This window comes from Leucopleurus acutus, assembly GCF_964270905.1.
Source record: "Leucopleurus acutus genome assembly, chromosome: 5".
NCBI classification, from domain to species: domain Eukaryota; kingdom Metazoa; phylum Chordata; class Mammalia; order Artiodactyla; family Delphinidae; genus Leucopleurus; species Leucopleurus acutus.
The window spans coordinates 120543514-120558911 of record NC_139147.1 but is presented as its reverse complement, the minus strand read 5'-3'; the positions used below and the strand labels follow the sequence as shown (position 1 = coordinate 120558911).

The 15398-nt window shown below is 37.6% G+C and overlaps 1 protein-coding gene and 1 pseudogene across 3 annotated transcripts in view; both read right to left on the bottom strand.

Annotated features, from left to right (window-relative positions):
* The window catches only part of SLC9A9 (solute carrier family 9 member A9), a gene marked incomplete at both ends in the record, with an annotated part of 539820 nt that overhangs the window by 216779 nt on the left and 307643 nt on the right, over positions 1-15398 (bottom strand). The window lies entirely within an intron of this gene.
* Positions 8564-11580, bottom strand: LOC309962640 (eukaryotic translation initiation factor 4 gamma 2-like; annotated as a pseudogene). The gene has a single exon. The product of its transcript is annotated as a eukaryotic translation initiation factor 4 gamma 2-like (transcript).

The window sequence follows — 15398 nt, the reverse complement described above, 5'->3', positions numbered from 1 at the left end:
TCCCTAGATATCTTCTAGGGAAGATATCTGTGACTCCGACCACATTGTTTTTCAAGTAAAGAAACCCGAAAGGTAAATTTCCTCGTACCCAACTAGTGGATGCAGGGGGTGACTTGAGGTAGGGGATACTTATCCCCCCGCAATGTCTATTACCATCTGCTCACCCAAGCCAATTCTTCCAACACTTTCCCTCCTCTCAAAGTACAAAAAGTAAAAACAAAGGGCTTGCCATGCATTTGTAACTTCAAGACAAATCTCCTTCCCATTCACCCCTTTCCCCTTAGAGAAATTCTGGACTTTTCACTGTGCCTTATATAATGATTGTATATGGTTTTATATGTATATTACGATACATATATATGTCTTGATATCTCTAGGTATCTAGGTATCTGTGTATCTATCTATGGCCTAAAATAAGACAAACTTCATGCAATGTCTCTGCCCCATTTGCAGGAGGTGGACTCCAAATCCAATATCAGATTCTTCAAGGTTAGGACTATACAGGCCCTGAAGTAAAGGAGGTTCAGAGAGCTCCTTTACTGAGCTAACCAAGCTGGTGCAAATGATTTTCAATACTTGATTTGGGTATTTTGAGCATGTCGGCTATCTCCCGCGTGGTGTAACATCGATTGCTCTCAAGTAATGTCTCGATTTTGTCGCGATCAACTTCAACTGGTCTACCCAACCATGGGGCATCATCGAGCGAGAAATCTCCAGTGCGATACTTTGCAAACCACTCTGGACACGTTCAATCAGTCACAGCACCTTCTCCATACACTGCACAAATCTTTTTTTGCATCTCAGTTGCGTTTTTACCTTTCTTGAAATAGGAAAGCATAATATGCTGAAAGTGTTGCTATTTTTCTTCCACCTTCAATATTAAAATGGCTACACAAAAATTCACCAATTTTGATGTCTTTTTAAAATGCATGCTGTCACATACAATCTAACAAAATTGACATGATATGACAGCTGTCACATACAATCTAACAAAATTGTTTCGAATGAAGTTAAAGACAGTTAAGTGCTACTAGAGCCATCTTACAGAAAAAAAAACAAATGAAACTTTTGTCCCACTCAATATTTCTTTGTTTGAGAATTCTTGGGTTCCTTATGCACTCCTGGCTGCTACCCAGCTCTCTCCCGTCCCCTGCATCTTTCATTGTTTTCTTTTAAACTTAATTAGACTTTTTAAAAACATGAGAATTTCAAAAGCACAGCCTATAAAGACACAACAGAACACATTTTATGAAGATGAATAGGCATCATTAAGTAAGTAAAGCTAATATAGGAAATAAATGTAGTTACAGCTACAAGGAACTGAGCTTCATTAAACCGAATACATACTATAGCCAGATTTTCTTGAAATCCTTAAGCTTATAACTTAAGGGGAAGGTTATTTTCTATGAATTTGCTAAATTACTTTAGCCAGTAAACACTGATAATAGTGTTCTTATTTCTGGAGGTTTTCCAGTTTTGATTCTTCCTTTTTGGGGGGTTATTAAGGTAAAAGTGTAGAGTTTTGTAAGGTTGCATTTAAGTTAATACATTATTACGTTAAGAATAACTTCTCAAGTCTGCAACTTCAAAGTTCTTATTATCATGATATTGATCAGGAATATTGGTTCACCAAATAAGACTGGGCTTAGATCTATTTTGATGAATTTAAACACATACACACACATACATGCACATACACAGGCACACCAGAATATAGGAACACAAATTTCAAAGGTAGAGTCACCTTGTGATGTATGTAGTCCAGACATCTAGCCAATGCGTGATTGCTCCAACACTCTTGTTAACGGTCTCTCCAGCTTATAACTGAACACAGCCAAAGGCAGAAACCTCACCACTTACCAAGGAAGCAAATGGCATTTTTAGACGTCTGTAACTGTAAGAAAATCTTTCCTTATGTTGAGCTGAAATTTCATTCTCTATCACTTTCAACTACTTCTCCTACTTCTACTTCTTTAGCTCATAAAAAAAATAAGTCAAGTAGGGTATCATTTTATTCCATACTGCTTTGCTCTAACAGCAGAAAGGGGATTTCTATCAGAAGAGTTGCAGTTTAGGCAATTTTACAGTGTAGGCAGCAAATGCCATTTTTCATCCTACAGTCTTGTTAGTCTTGAAAGTAAACATTTTGCTAGGAGTTTGTGGTTGGCATGTGGAGCCTCTAGTCTAGAATACCTGCAAAGCCTTGGGGGGCTAGAGTAACCAGAATTATGTTCAAATAAGTGTTCTCCAGAAGGATCTTCTCAGCAAATCTAATAGTACTGGCCTTTAGGAGAAAAAAAAAAAGGAGACGGCATAACATAATTTCTCCGTGGTTTGGCCAACAAATAAATTAGCTAGTTGAAACAATATATTTTCTTTGAAGAAATTAAAACCATTTTTTAAAAAAATCTCTTAATGAAAAAACCAAGAGAAACATCGATATTGTTAGGCATTGGTATAAAAAAATTCACACTTCACACATTATCAAAAATTTTAAAGGTCAATATCCCATTTCTTCTACTTCTTCATTTAGCTATTCTTAATCCGTTTTCTTATTCATCTTGTGTGTCTTCTTATCTTTATAATTAGCCTATGCTGAATTCTTTCTTGAGCGGGAGTGTGAAGAATGTACACAAAAAGGAAGATTTCTAATGATGTCATTTCTTTAGGTCTCTGAGTTGAATACCAATACCCCAGCCCTTGCCACTGATCTGAGTGACAACCACCCACAACATAGCTGAGGATATATTGCTCCATCCACCATGAGAATATTGTGCTCTTTCTACATGAAGATTTGGCCCTGGCAACATACAGTATATTGAGCCCCAAACACTGTGAGCTGTGTTCGACTTCTTCCTGCCATCCCATTTCCTTGATGAAAGTGTTACAAATGCCTAGCGTTAAGGACATTACTCAGTGTTGTTTTATGATCAGCTATTTCACAATGTAATGCATAGAATATCAGGACAAATGCAAAACACTAGAACCAAACCAGTATTCACTGAGAAAGGCTTTGCCTCAGTATTTCAGATTGAGAAGTTGAAGCATGTGTTTGGAATAACACTTAGTTGTAAAGCTAGCTTGAAAATTTCCAGAGATTCTTTGCTTCATGTTATGTTACACCTAATAAACACTGGCATTTATGTTAGTGCATCTCCATGTTTGAATTCCTTTGATAAACTTTCTGAATGAGATGATTTTGAATAATTTACTGTAATGGTACGACAGTAACCAGAACTTCTCAGAAAAAACTATTTTACCACCCTTACCCCATCTCCTATTTTTGAGGGAAAGTAATTTGAAGACTAATTCAACTGATTTGCTATCTAACCTGACCAAACTCTTTGTTCAACTTTTCCTTTTGCTTTGAGGTCATCTCTTGTACAATACACGGAGGTAGGTTTTTCACAATTTAGAATGTAAAGAGGTATATATTTTTTCTTATGTATTTCAATCTGATTTTAAGTCTGATACAAGTATATGACACAACTTTATATTATACGTAAATAGTAATATTCAAACTCTTAATTTTTTGTTTTCTAGATGGTTAAAGAGTTCATTGATTTGACTGACAAAGAAAATATCACAACGAAGGGTTAAAAAGCATTTTAATTAGGAAGAAGATTTTGAATTTAATTTCTGAACTATGGTGGATTAGATTATGGAAAGGCATTCAACAGAAGGTTTGAAGCTTAGAGTAGAACATTGTGCTAAACATGATAAGAAATTGGAACATGAGAAAGAGTCTTTATAAATCAGAGAAATCAATGAAAATGAGACAAAAATATATGACAATTGAATAATGCCATGTAATTAGAAAACAGCTGCAAATGATTTTTATGAAGGCACGAATATCACTAAATCAATAGCTGATGAAAATTAAGTTTGCTTGCCTTGTTTCTTTGTAATGGAGAGTTAAAATGTAGTGAATGTAGATTGTCAGTGCTTGTACTGAACTCCAGAAAACTCTTATTTTACACCGATTAACTTTGTTGAGCTTCTTTTTCAGCAAGATTTATAAAGCCCCCCTCCCTGAAGCCTCTTTGTACTGAAGCTACTGCACACCCTTCACAATATAAGTAAAATGTCAAAAATTATGAATGATTACAGTATGTGCATGTATTTCTCTTTGTTTCCAAGGAAGGCAATTATATTTTCACGTAAAAACCAGGCGTGCATAAATCGATTCTGTATGAGAGTTTTAGCTTTGACTTACTTTGGTGGTTTGGAGCTAATTTTATTTTTGTTCCAAACTCTTTGGGTATTTCAGAGTTACCACACAAAGATCCCTCAGAAAGTTCTCTTGGGCTACATGTGTATTTTCGATGATGTTCAGAATGAGTTTGTATGCAAAACAAATCATATTCAAATACCGAGGGAAAGACTCAGCTGTAGATATGCACTAGAAGATCTTAATCAGTCTCTACTCTCTAGTTTAACCCTCCATTCCTTCTTACCACATAAATTTTTAGGCTTAATGAGAGTCAGTTCCACTTGTTCCAAAGTCTGTTTATCTTTGCTTTAAATTGGTATTTGTAATTGCTAATTTAACTACGTAGATTAAGTGTGACTATGAAAGAAAGAGTTGATGTTTTTCAAAACTAAGTTAAATATGTAGAAAAAACTTGGTAAAATTTAGTTGCATAGAAAATGATACTAAATTAGTGGTGAGCAGGACAACTATAAAACGTTTAAATACAGAAAAATTCTTAACGTATATGCTTTGCTGATGTCTTTAATTCTTGGCTCTAAACTAAAGACACAGAAATAGAAACTGGAAGTTCTGGTAGATATATTTTGGGTGTGCTTTGTGCAAAAAAGGCATCCTAGAACCCTAAGATTCAAAGAAAAAGCATTGAATCTTTATCAAAAGATTGGCAAATTAATATGCATTTATGTAAGTGATGATTAAATGTTGGAGGCATTTGTGTCATTTTAAAATGATTCCTTGCTTTAACTGACTTTTCCATTAATTGACTGATGCTAGTTTTGTTTTAGATAAAAGTGGTGCCTGTTTTTCTCTCTTTTAACACTTTTTTGTATTTAATATTTCCATTTGATTATTTTTTCCAACCTCTTGTACCTGTTCCAAATGACTAATATTCTTCTTTATCTCTTTAAGGATACTAATTATGTGTATTTTAAATTGTTGGCTTGCCGTTTCCAATAGTTTTGCTTCTTGTGGCCTATGTCCAGATTTTGGTCTCTGTTTTAAGTGGTTGTGCTTTTTTGGGCATTTTGTTATTTTGGCCTGTGAGCCCATATCTTCCTGGGGTCAATCCTGTCTGCCAATGTTATGAGGAAATGTTACGAGGGACACACACTACAGTTCCTTCAGTGATTTTTAGGAGATGCGCGGGGATGAGCTCCAGGGTGGAGGAAGCCCTCAGCACCATCAAACTTTTGATCACCCCCCAAAACTGAATTGGTTTCACTCCTCTGGCAATTCATCTGTCAGGGATTCACCCTTAAACCCTTAGAACATAGCAACACTGGGAAGAGGCAGAGTCTCTCTAGGTCATTTTCCATCATCCTGAGGGTTTGGAGGCACAGGAGATGGAGGACAGAGGATGCTCAAAGGCAGGGCAACTGGTCATCCTGCACTTTTATCAACTTCTTCACTGCCCAGATGCTACTTCCAGGGCTACCACGATGGATGCTCTAGGCTATTGCAATGAGGCGGGCGAAGATCACCCCAAAACAATAAGGGCAAGAGGCAGATGCAGAAGTTAAAATCTCTAACTGATTCTCTCTTCCGACTCCTGCTTTCGCTGCTGTGCAGGTGTGGCCATCCTTCATACCACTTTGACCACCTCTGGCCTCTCCAGGTGTTCTTATAGTTTTTATTACTTGCTTGGTTCCATGTTTTCTCCCAATCATGTAGTTTCTCCAGGTTTCATTTGGGAAGAAGGAGCCAGCAGCTGAAGCTAGTTTGCTATTTTGTCATCACTGAGTTTTGTATTATTTTTAAAGTTAAAGTTGCTGATTGAAAATGATAAATGGTATTGAAGTGTTCTCCATAGGGGTTTCTGAGTTTAATTTGAGTCAAACTACTGAAAAGCCTGCTCAAGGCAAAACTGAGGATATGAGGTTGTCTATGGCCTATGCCCTCGGCCTCTCTGCGTGTGGAAATTCCTCCCTTTCCATGGGTGAGGAAATCATATATTTCAGACTTTTGAGGACCGACCTATTTTCAGACACTTTGTTCTTTTGTCCCCATCTAAGTACTATTGTGCTTTTCTATCCTCTATTCTATTTTTGGTTTGGAAAACAAAGTTACTGTACCCCAAGAGATTTCATTCCTTGTACCCCTTATACTTCAGACACCAAATATCCTAGAATTTTGACTTCTGGAAAATCAAACCAAAAATTCAGAAAAATAGATAAGTCACAAACAAGCAATTTCTTAAAGAAGATATACAGAGCTTCCCTGGTGGTGCAGTGGTTGAGAGTCCGCCTGCCGGTGCAGGGGGCGCGGGTTCGAGCCCTGGTCCGGGAGGATCCCACATGCCGTGGAGCAGCTAGGCCCGTGTGCCACAACTGCTGAGCCTGCTCTCTAGAGCCCGTGAGCCACAGCTCCTGAGCCCATGCGCCTAGAGCCTGTGCTCCGCAACGGGAGAGGCCACCGCAATGAGAGGACCGTGCACCGCCATGAATAGTAGCCCCTGCTCGCCGCAACTAGAGAAAGCCCGAGCACAGCAATGAAGACCCAAATAAACGTAGCCAAAAATAAATAAAATAAATAAATTTTAAGAAGATATACAGATGACCCCAAAATTAATCTGTAAGTTTCAGAAGGGCGCCTAGCACACTTGTTGTGTTTGTCACTGAACACCAACTCCCAGCAGAGAGCTTAGCATATCATAACGCTCAATAAATATCTATTGAATAAACAAAGTGAATAAAAAGGGAACTCTAAGGAATTGCCTGTGTCACTGTAAGTTTGCACAATCTTCCTTCATGGAAATTTAGGAAAAATATAATAAAATTTATAAGATGTAAAACCTTGATCTGAACAATTCTACTTCTTGGAATTTTTCCTAAGCAAATAATGTGACAAGTATACAGAGATTACATCAAGATGTTCATTCCTTAAAATAAAAAGATATGGAAGACAACCAAAACATACATCAAAAGAAGAATACTTAAACAATTTAAAAGGGATTACACTTCTGAAGGTTCACTGCCATGTATGATGTTTCCTATGGCTTTTTACCAGATACATTTTATCAGATAAAGGAAATTCTTCCCTTCTATATACTTTGCCAGGAATTTTTTAAATAAATATTTGTTGAATCTTTCATATCCAATGCTTTTTTTAAATCTACTGAGATATTTTCGTTTCATTTGTTTATGTGGTAAATTATACTTACAATATTTTAATATTAGAGCATACTTACATTCCTGAGACAAACCCAGCTCAGTCATAACGTACTTTTGTTTTACACTGATGAATTTGGATTGCTGATATTGCTTTCACAATCTTTGTATCTATGTCCATAAGTGAGATTGGCATACACGTTTCATTTTTATTACTGCCATTGACTGGTTTTTATTTCAGGAGTATTATAATAGTGTCATTAAATGACTTGGGAAGCATTCCTCCTTTATCTTTTTTCTTAAAAGGTAAGTATAAAATTGAATGATCTGTTTCTTGAAAGTTAGATAGAACTCACCTATGAAACAATCTGGGCCTTGTTTTTTTTTTTGGTGAACGGATTTTTAGCAACTGATTCAATTTCTTTAATGATGATAGGTCTACTTAATTCTTTTTCCCCTTCAGACAGTTGTTTTTTTTTTTTTCGAGTATCACAATGTTTACTGACAGATACAAGTATATAAAATCAGGGCAGGAACATGACTTGATAAATTAAGTAGACTTAATTTCAATACTATAATAAGAGGGACCAATTCAAATTCTCACCATTTGTTTCACACCCACAAAGACCACTTCAAGGGCATTTATGATCTCTCAGAACTGACCAGTTTTGTGCAAGTAAACCATGTTTCTTTTAAAAAGACTTGTGCACTTGCCCAGGCTCAAGGATATTAAAATCTAGCACATAAAGCCCATTGCCAGAGGTAGAAATACAGGCAATATACTATTACGGCAGCAACCATCAATTACAGTTAAGAATTTTTCTGTAACAACCAGATGGATAATCAAATATTGCCACAACTCAAGTATTACTGAGCAGAGTGCATTTCTACAGTATTCAGTGTTGCTATTCAGTTTTCTAACTTAAAACAGCCTATGATAACTGGCAGCAAAGAAGGTCCTTGCAATAGACTGCCTCTGCTTGAGAACTTGATGTACTTATTGCATGCTGCTAATATACTATCTAAACATTGAAGATACTCCTAAAATATTTGATGGTAGACTATGATTAAGACATTACACTACAAAAAGACCTTATGCAGAAAGAAATCCTAACTGACATGCTTCTGCTTTAAATATTGTGAAAATGCTACAGCAGAATGAATTTTCGTAGTGGTTAGGTCAAATGGAGTTACATCATAGCAACAGTATGTTTTGCATGATTTAAGGCTTTGGCTGGTTTTTTTAGTCAGCTTCTTCCTCTGATTCTTCTTCAGCAGTTTCTAGCCAGGTTAGCCACTGATTCACCTGGAACAAAGCTTTGCGTTTCCCTGGAAACTCATGGGTTATATCTTCTTTCCAAGCCAAGAAAGCTTCTTCTTCAATAATCTCCATGTCATAGAAGTGAACAAAAAAGTGAAGTAACATGGCTTTCGGGAAGTTGCTATTGTAGCAGTGCACCTGAAGAGCACAGAGGGCACTGACTTGTAGATCAACGTGATCATGAAGGAATTTCTGCATTACTGGCTTGGAGGAAAGAAGCAGTTGTTTTTCCTGCTCTAACTATTCTTTGGAAGGAGCAGAGGAAGAATCTGTCTCATCACTGGGTGGGTTTACTTCACTAGAAACGTACTGTAAGAAGCTAGTCATTAAGATGTCCACAAATCCTTTATCTACATGAAGTCTGGGAGAGATGTTATCTTTAATCCACTTATATATGGTTTGAGGAGATGGATCCAACTTTATTTAGCTTTAACAGTTCCTTCTCCAATTGGAGGAGTGGGAGTAAGAAACTGTCCCTTTCCTTCCAAGATCTCCAATATGCGGTCCTTATTCTGGTCAATTTCTGGGAGCATTTTTTGCATATTGACTTGCTTTGTTGGAAAAGCTCTGTTGACCATTCTCGATCTTGTAATTTAGTTAAATGCTGAAGACAAAGTAAGAAGAGAGGAAAACGGGTGCCACTTTCCGGTGGTTGAGCTAGTTCTGAAATGCTCACCAGCGCCAAAATGATAGCATGAGCTGCAAACTGTGCTAAATATGATTTCACCAAGGGGATGTTAACCTCCAGTTTGGGGCACTGGTCCAGTACATTCAGGAAAGCCTGCATGAAGTTGTCACTTGTGGTTATCCCTTTCTGTTTGAGGAAACTGATCAAAGAACTTGCTTTTTCTTTATCTTCATCACTTCTGTCTAGTGACAGGATGATTACTTTGCTTAACATCTCGAGGAGAAAATGTTTAGGAGCCCTCATCTCTCTTACACCATTGACAGCTTCGTTTACATTTCCACTATTCAAATATTCGGTTACAACAGTTTCGGTTAATTTAAGCAGCTCTTCCTTTGATGGTGGTGGCTTTTTACTGGTCTTGGAAGGCTTTTCCTGAATAAGTGGTGGATTAGTTTTGAGGCCAAGCTGAGGTGTCTGTCCCAGAGGTGGTGTCTGAGTGCGTGGCGGTTGTGCACTATAGGAGGAATCACAGTTATCTGGCACTGGATTTTTATTCATTAGGAAAGACTGAGCAGACCTCAGGCTAATCTCATCTGCATTAAGCTGTCCTTAGAAAACCGAGGTGGTATATCCTTCGACTGTCCTTGCAGCTGGGATAAGAGTCCCTGACTCTCATTATGGTAGAGCTGGCTTAGCCCCTGGTTTTCATAAACTTGCCTCCCATCTCCCCAAACTGCGATTGTGTGGGAGGCATGATGTGTCCCCCGTGGCCACTGAAGAGTTGATTTGAACGATGACGTCCCAGGGTGGGTGAAAATCTATCCTGGATAACTCCTGGACCAGTACCAACTCCACTACCTGGCATTTGTCCAAACATATCAGCAAGTCCTCCAAGTGCATCCCTATCCATTTTCATCCTGGGTGGCATGAACCGTCCCTCCAACAAGAAGTCACTTCTCATCCCTTGAGCCATAGGAGCAGGAATAAACACTCCTAGATCTTTTAATGCATCTTGACGGATTTGATTGATCATCTTTAGTCCATTGTCAAGAAAAGCCTTGCGAGGAACTCAGTGGTGTTCTCTCAACTCTACAGTATCCTGCAGTGGCAATTCCTTACTTAACATCAAGGAGTATATTCGGGCAACGTACTGATCCATTAAGGACTTGGCTCGTTCATGGTCTAACCTAGGTCCCACTATCCTCATTACCTGACAGAGGCACTCTAAATCCTCTCCCATATCTTTGAGTTGGAATCTCTTCTTTTTTTCCAAAAGTGTTTTGATGCACATATAAGGACAGATTCATGAATAAGATCAAGCTTTCCAAGTTCTCCAGTGAATTTGATGTTCCCCAACATCTTGATCTTAGCAATGGCTCTCTGTTCCTCCTCCGCGGGGAGGAGGGGATTTTCATGCTTATCACAAACATCAACGTTTCTGGCTCGGTTTTCAAATTCCTCTTGTAATTTGGAAATTAGGAGGTGTCTGAATGTTGTGCTTTGCTTCTGTCCTGGTTGATCCTCTGCTGCTGGACCGTCAAAGTTTGGTGCATCTTCTGCCAATCGCAGACATAGCTGAGCATACAGTGAGCTATGTTTTGGCTCTTCTAGGGCTTTGTCCACCGTCAGCAGTATGACCCCTTTAAGGATGAGTTTAGACTCTACACCCACATTGAGGAACTCAAGGCATAGCTTGTCGAACTTCTCAGGAGTAAGCTTATTCAGTATGCCTCTTACTTTCCTGAAGATTGCATCATGTCGTTCTTTTTCATTTGCAGAGTTGTTTGCTGCGGAGTTGTCTTCTCGTCTAGTGCTTGATGCAGGAATCCACTTCTGAGCGTTTTGCCCTGGGGTTTTCCCCAGGAACTGGCTGTTGCCAGCAGTCTTGGGGTAGTGCTGAGGTGCACCTTTACTTCTCCTCCGCCCGAAGAAGCACTGAAACGAGAAGCAGCCGCTTCAACCATCGCACTCTCCACTTTGGCAGCTTGACAATGAAGAATCTTCAAAAGAATAATATTAATGGATGGGGTGGGGAGAGAAGGGGATGGGAGAAATGAAAACCCTTCACCGAGAACTCAGCAGCTGCCACTGCAGCTGTCTCCTCAGGATCCGGTCTTCCGGGACGGGGAAGGGAGGGGGAGGGGAACGGAAAACCAAAAACGGGGAGCCCCTTCAAACAGTTTTGGTAAGTTATATGGTTCTTGGAAATTGTTCTTTTCACCTAAGTTTTTAGATTTATTTGCATCAATTGTGCATGACATCTTCTTATCTTTTTAACCTCCACAGCACCTATGGTAATGTTCTCCTTTTCTTTTTTGCCTTATCCAGATTGTCCATTTTATTGGTTTTTTTCAAAGAAACAATTTTTGGCTTTGTTGATCCTCTCTATTGTAGTTTTGCTTTCCATTTCTTTTCTTTCCTTTTTACTGCTTTTACCTTTATTTTTTACTTCATTTTGTTCTTCGGACTTGTTCTGCTTGTTCCTTTTCTTAACTCTTAAGCTGATATTTTTACTCATTAAATTTAAATTCTTTGTAGTTTTTATTTTTGCGGTACGTGGGCCTCTCACTGTTGTGGCCTCTCCCATTGCGGAGCACAGGCTCCGGACGCGCAGGCTCAGCAGCCATGGCTCACGGGCCAAGCCCCTTTGTAGTTTTTAACATAAACATTAAAGGATATAAATGCTCTAATTTCATTTCAATACTACATTTAATTAGTTGCAAATTTTGATGTGCAGCTTTAATTGTATTTCTTTGGTAAAATTAAATACAATTAAACAAACAATACATAAATATGCTTAGAAATAATTAGAACATTTCAGATGATAGAGTCCCCTTTGACTATTCCTCCTGGTCCCTCCCACATCCATCCCATGTAGTCTATTTTTTATCTAGAAAGGTATTCTCATTAAAATATATTTTTTGTACATGTTTTTCAAAAACAGTATTATTTTGAAAATATGCTGAAGGAAAATATAGTATCATTTTAAAAATTTGCTGGTTGTAGGTTTACATATGACTAATTTAATAGATACTACAAAATAGCCCTCTAAATTAGTATATTTTTTACCTTTTCATGAGCAGTTTATTGGAATATCTGGTTCCCTAAAACCTTAAAACACCTAGCCTGGTCAACTTTTAAAAATTTTGTCAATCTTATGAATATTATATTATTATAGTTTTATTTGTAGCTCTGATTAATAGAGAGTTTGGGCAACTTCTCATGTTTATTGACCAATTGGAATTACTGTTCAATGAATAGCCTATCTTTTTCTTTAACCATTTTTTTTAGATTTTTGTTTAAAATTATTCTTGTTATATATTGAGTAGACAATGTGGAACACTTATAACTATGAAATATAAAAATAGATAATATAACAAATGTCTACACATTCCCCATACTGTTAAAGAAAAAGAACATGGCCTTTATACTTCAGAATTGCTCTCTGCTCCTCTGATCCCATCCCTTCCTTTCTGTCTGTGTGGTAATCACTATCCTAAATTTTGTGTACCTTATGGCCTTGTTCTTTACACTTTTTCTGCAAATCTTAATATCTCTAAACAATATATTATTTTGTTGTTATGTTTTTCAAATTTATATAAATGAAATCACATTGACTATATTGCTCAATATTTTGTTTTTGAGATTCATCGTGTTGTTTTGCTAGAGTTCTGATTCATTCATTTTCCCAGCTGTATGATATAAGAAATGGAAATGCAGTTATCCATTCTACTGTTGATGAACATTTGGGTTGTTTCCAGTTCTTTGCTTTTATAAACGGTGGAGCTTTGACTATTCTTGTACCTGTCTCCTGATGCAGGTATGAAGCACTTAACCAGAGAGTATCTACTTGGAGTGGAACTACTAGGTCAGAAGGGACATTGATTTTTGCTCTATGGGTACTGTCAAATTGCTTCTCCAATTTACCCTCCCACCAGCAATGTGTAAATGTTCCAGTTGCTCCACACTCTTGCCCAAACTAGGCATTCACTGATTCATTCATTCATTTATACATTCACTCAACAAAAAGTTATTGAGGACTTACTATGTACCAGCCACTATTCTAGGTGCTGGAAATGCAGTAGTGAACACAACTGACAAAAACACTTGCCTTTTGGAACTTCAGTTCTGTAGAGGAGACATTAAACAAGATAAACAACTAAAATATATAGCATATTAGTGATATGAACTAAGGTTAAAAAAATAAAGCAGGAAGAGAGATATAAAATAGCAACGTTTTTTTTCCCTTCCAAGGAGTTCACTCTGCTGCCAGGGAGATGAGAGCCACAGCTGTTAGACAGAAGTCCTGATACTCTTGCCTGCAAGAATGAAGGCTAGAGTTAACGAACCCCCCTCCCCCCAGGAGAGGGCAAAACCTGATGGAGAAATATTGAGAGTGAAAGTGCAGAGGTCAGAAATGATCTGACGTGCCACATGGCCAAGACAGGAAGCTAAGTAGGAAAAAGTGGGGTTATTCAGTGTGTTGGCTGAACCACCCCCTTCTTCTCACTGACTTTGTCCCAGAAATTTCAATAGCTCCGGATTATTTTTGGCTTTTGGTTTCCCCTCACTGGAGGCTGAAAAATAATTATCAAGGTGGATGTTGAAATTTTAGATAGTGTCCAATGAAACTATTACTGACTTAAAGTAAAGACAAAGTAAAAATCTAAAAAAAAAAGTGAAGATGCAAGCCAGGTAGACATTTGGGAGAGAGACAGCCCGATTAGAGCTAGCAGCAACACAAAGGCTCTGAAGAATATCAAGGAACCCAGTGTGGTTGGAACAGAGAAGTAGAATGCAAGAGATCAGAATGAGAGCCATGAACATGGTGCTCTAGGAACTTGAAGGACTTAGTGAAGGATTTGGGCTTTTACTGGGGAAGATGAGAGGCACTGGAGGGTTTTGAGCAACAGAGTGACATGGTTCTGATTATGCTTTAACACCATCATTCTTGCTACTGTGTTGCAAATAGAAGCCAGTGATGAAGTAGAAGGGCCAGTCTGATAGTTATTGTAATAGTCCAGGTGGGAGATGTCAGTGAACCTGGCCTACAGTGGCAGTGATGGGGCTGGTGAGAGGAGAGAATATTCCGAATATATTTTTAAAATAGAAGTGAGATGATCTGCTGAAGGCCAAAGATGAAGTCAAAGATGACACAAAGATTTTGACCTAAACAAATAAAATAATCCTAATGAGGTTAATGTCCCTACGAGGTAGGAAGAATTAATAGCCTCATTTAATAAATGGGGAAACCAAAGCCCAAAGAAGTACAGTAACTTGCCCAAGACCAAATAACTATGTATGTGGATCTGGGATTTGAACCCAGCTAGGCTGACTCCAGAATCTGTACTCTTAACCACTCAATTATATATGTTAATTTTTTTCAACCTGGTAGAATGGTTTGAATTCCTTATGTGACCACTGATTTGAACATTTTGTGATATATTGATGACTATTACGATTTCTTCTCATATGAAATATCTAATATCTTTGTCTAGTTTTCAAATCAATGGGTAGTTTATCTTTTTCTTATTGATCTGTAGGAATTCTTTATATATTCTGGAATATATGATCCTTTGGTAGTTATATGTCAAATTGCAAATATTTCCTCTTGTTTATCAGTAGCCTTTCTCCTGTTTTTATGATGTCTTTTGATGAACAAATGTTCTTTATTTTAGTGAAGTCAAATAGATCGAACTTTTCCTTTATTTATTTTTTTGTACTTTAGAAGCCTTCTGAAATAAAAGGAAAAATTAATCTATGCTGTTAGAGTCAAGATAGTGGTTACTCTTTTGGGGAAGGGCAGGGAGGTGACTGTAAGGGGCATTAGAGAGGCTTTTGAGGTGCTGATAATGCTTCTTGACCTGGGTGCTGTTTACACAGTTGAGCTCAGTTCACAAAAATTCAGCAAGTTGTGCACTTATATGTATTTATCCTATGTATACTATAATACTTCAATTAAAAAATTTTTAAGTTAAATCTGACAGTCCCTTCCTTTTAATTCATGAGTTTAGTCCATTTACAGTTTTGTTCACTATTAATGTATTTGATTTTATTTCTACTGTCTGCTTTCAAATTACTCTGACTTTTCTATGCTTTGGGGGTTTTGTTGTTGTTGTTGTTCCCATT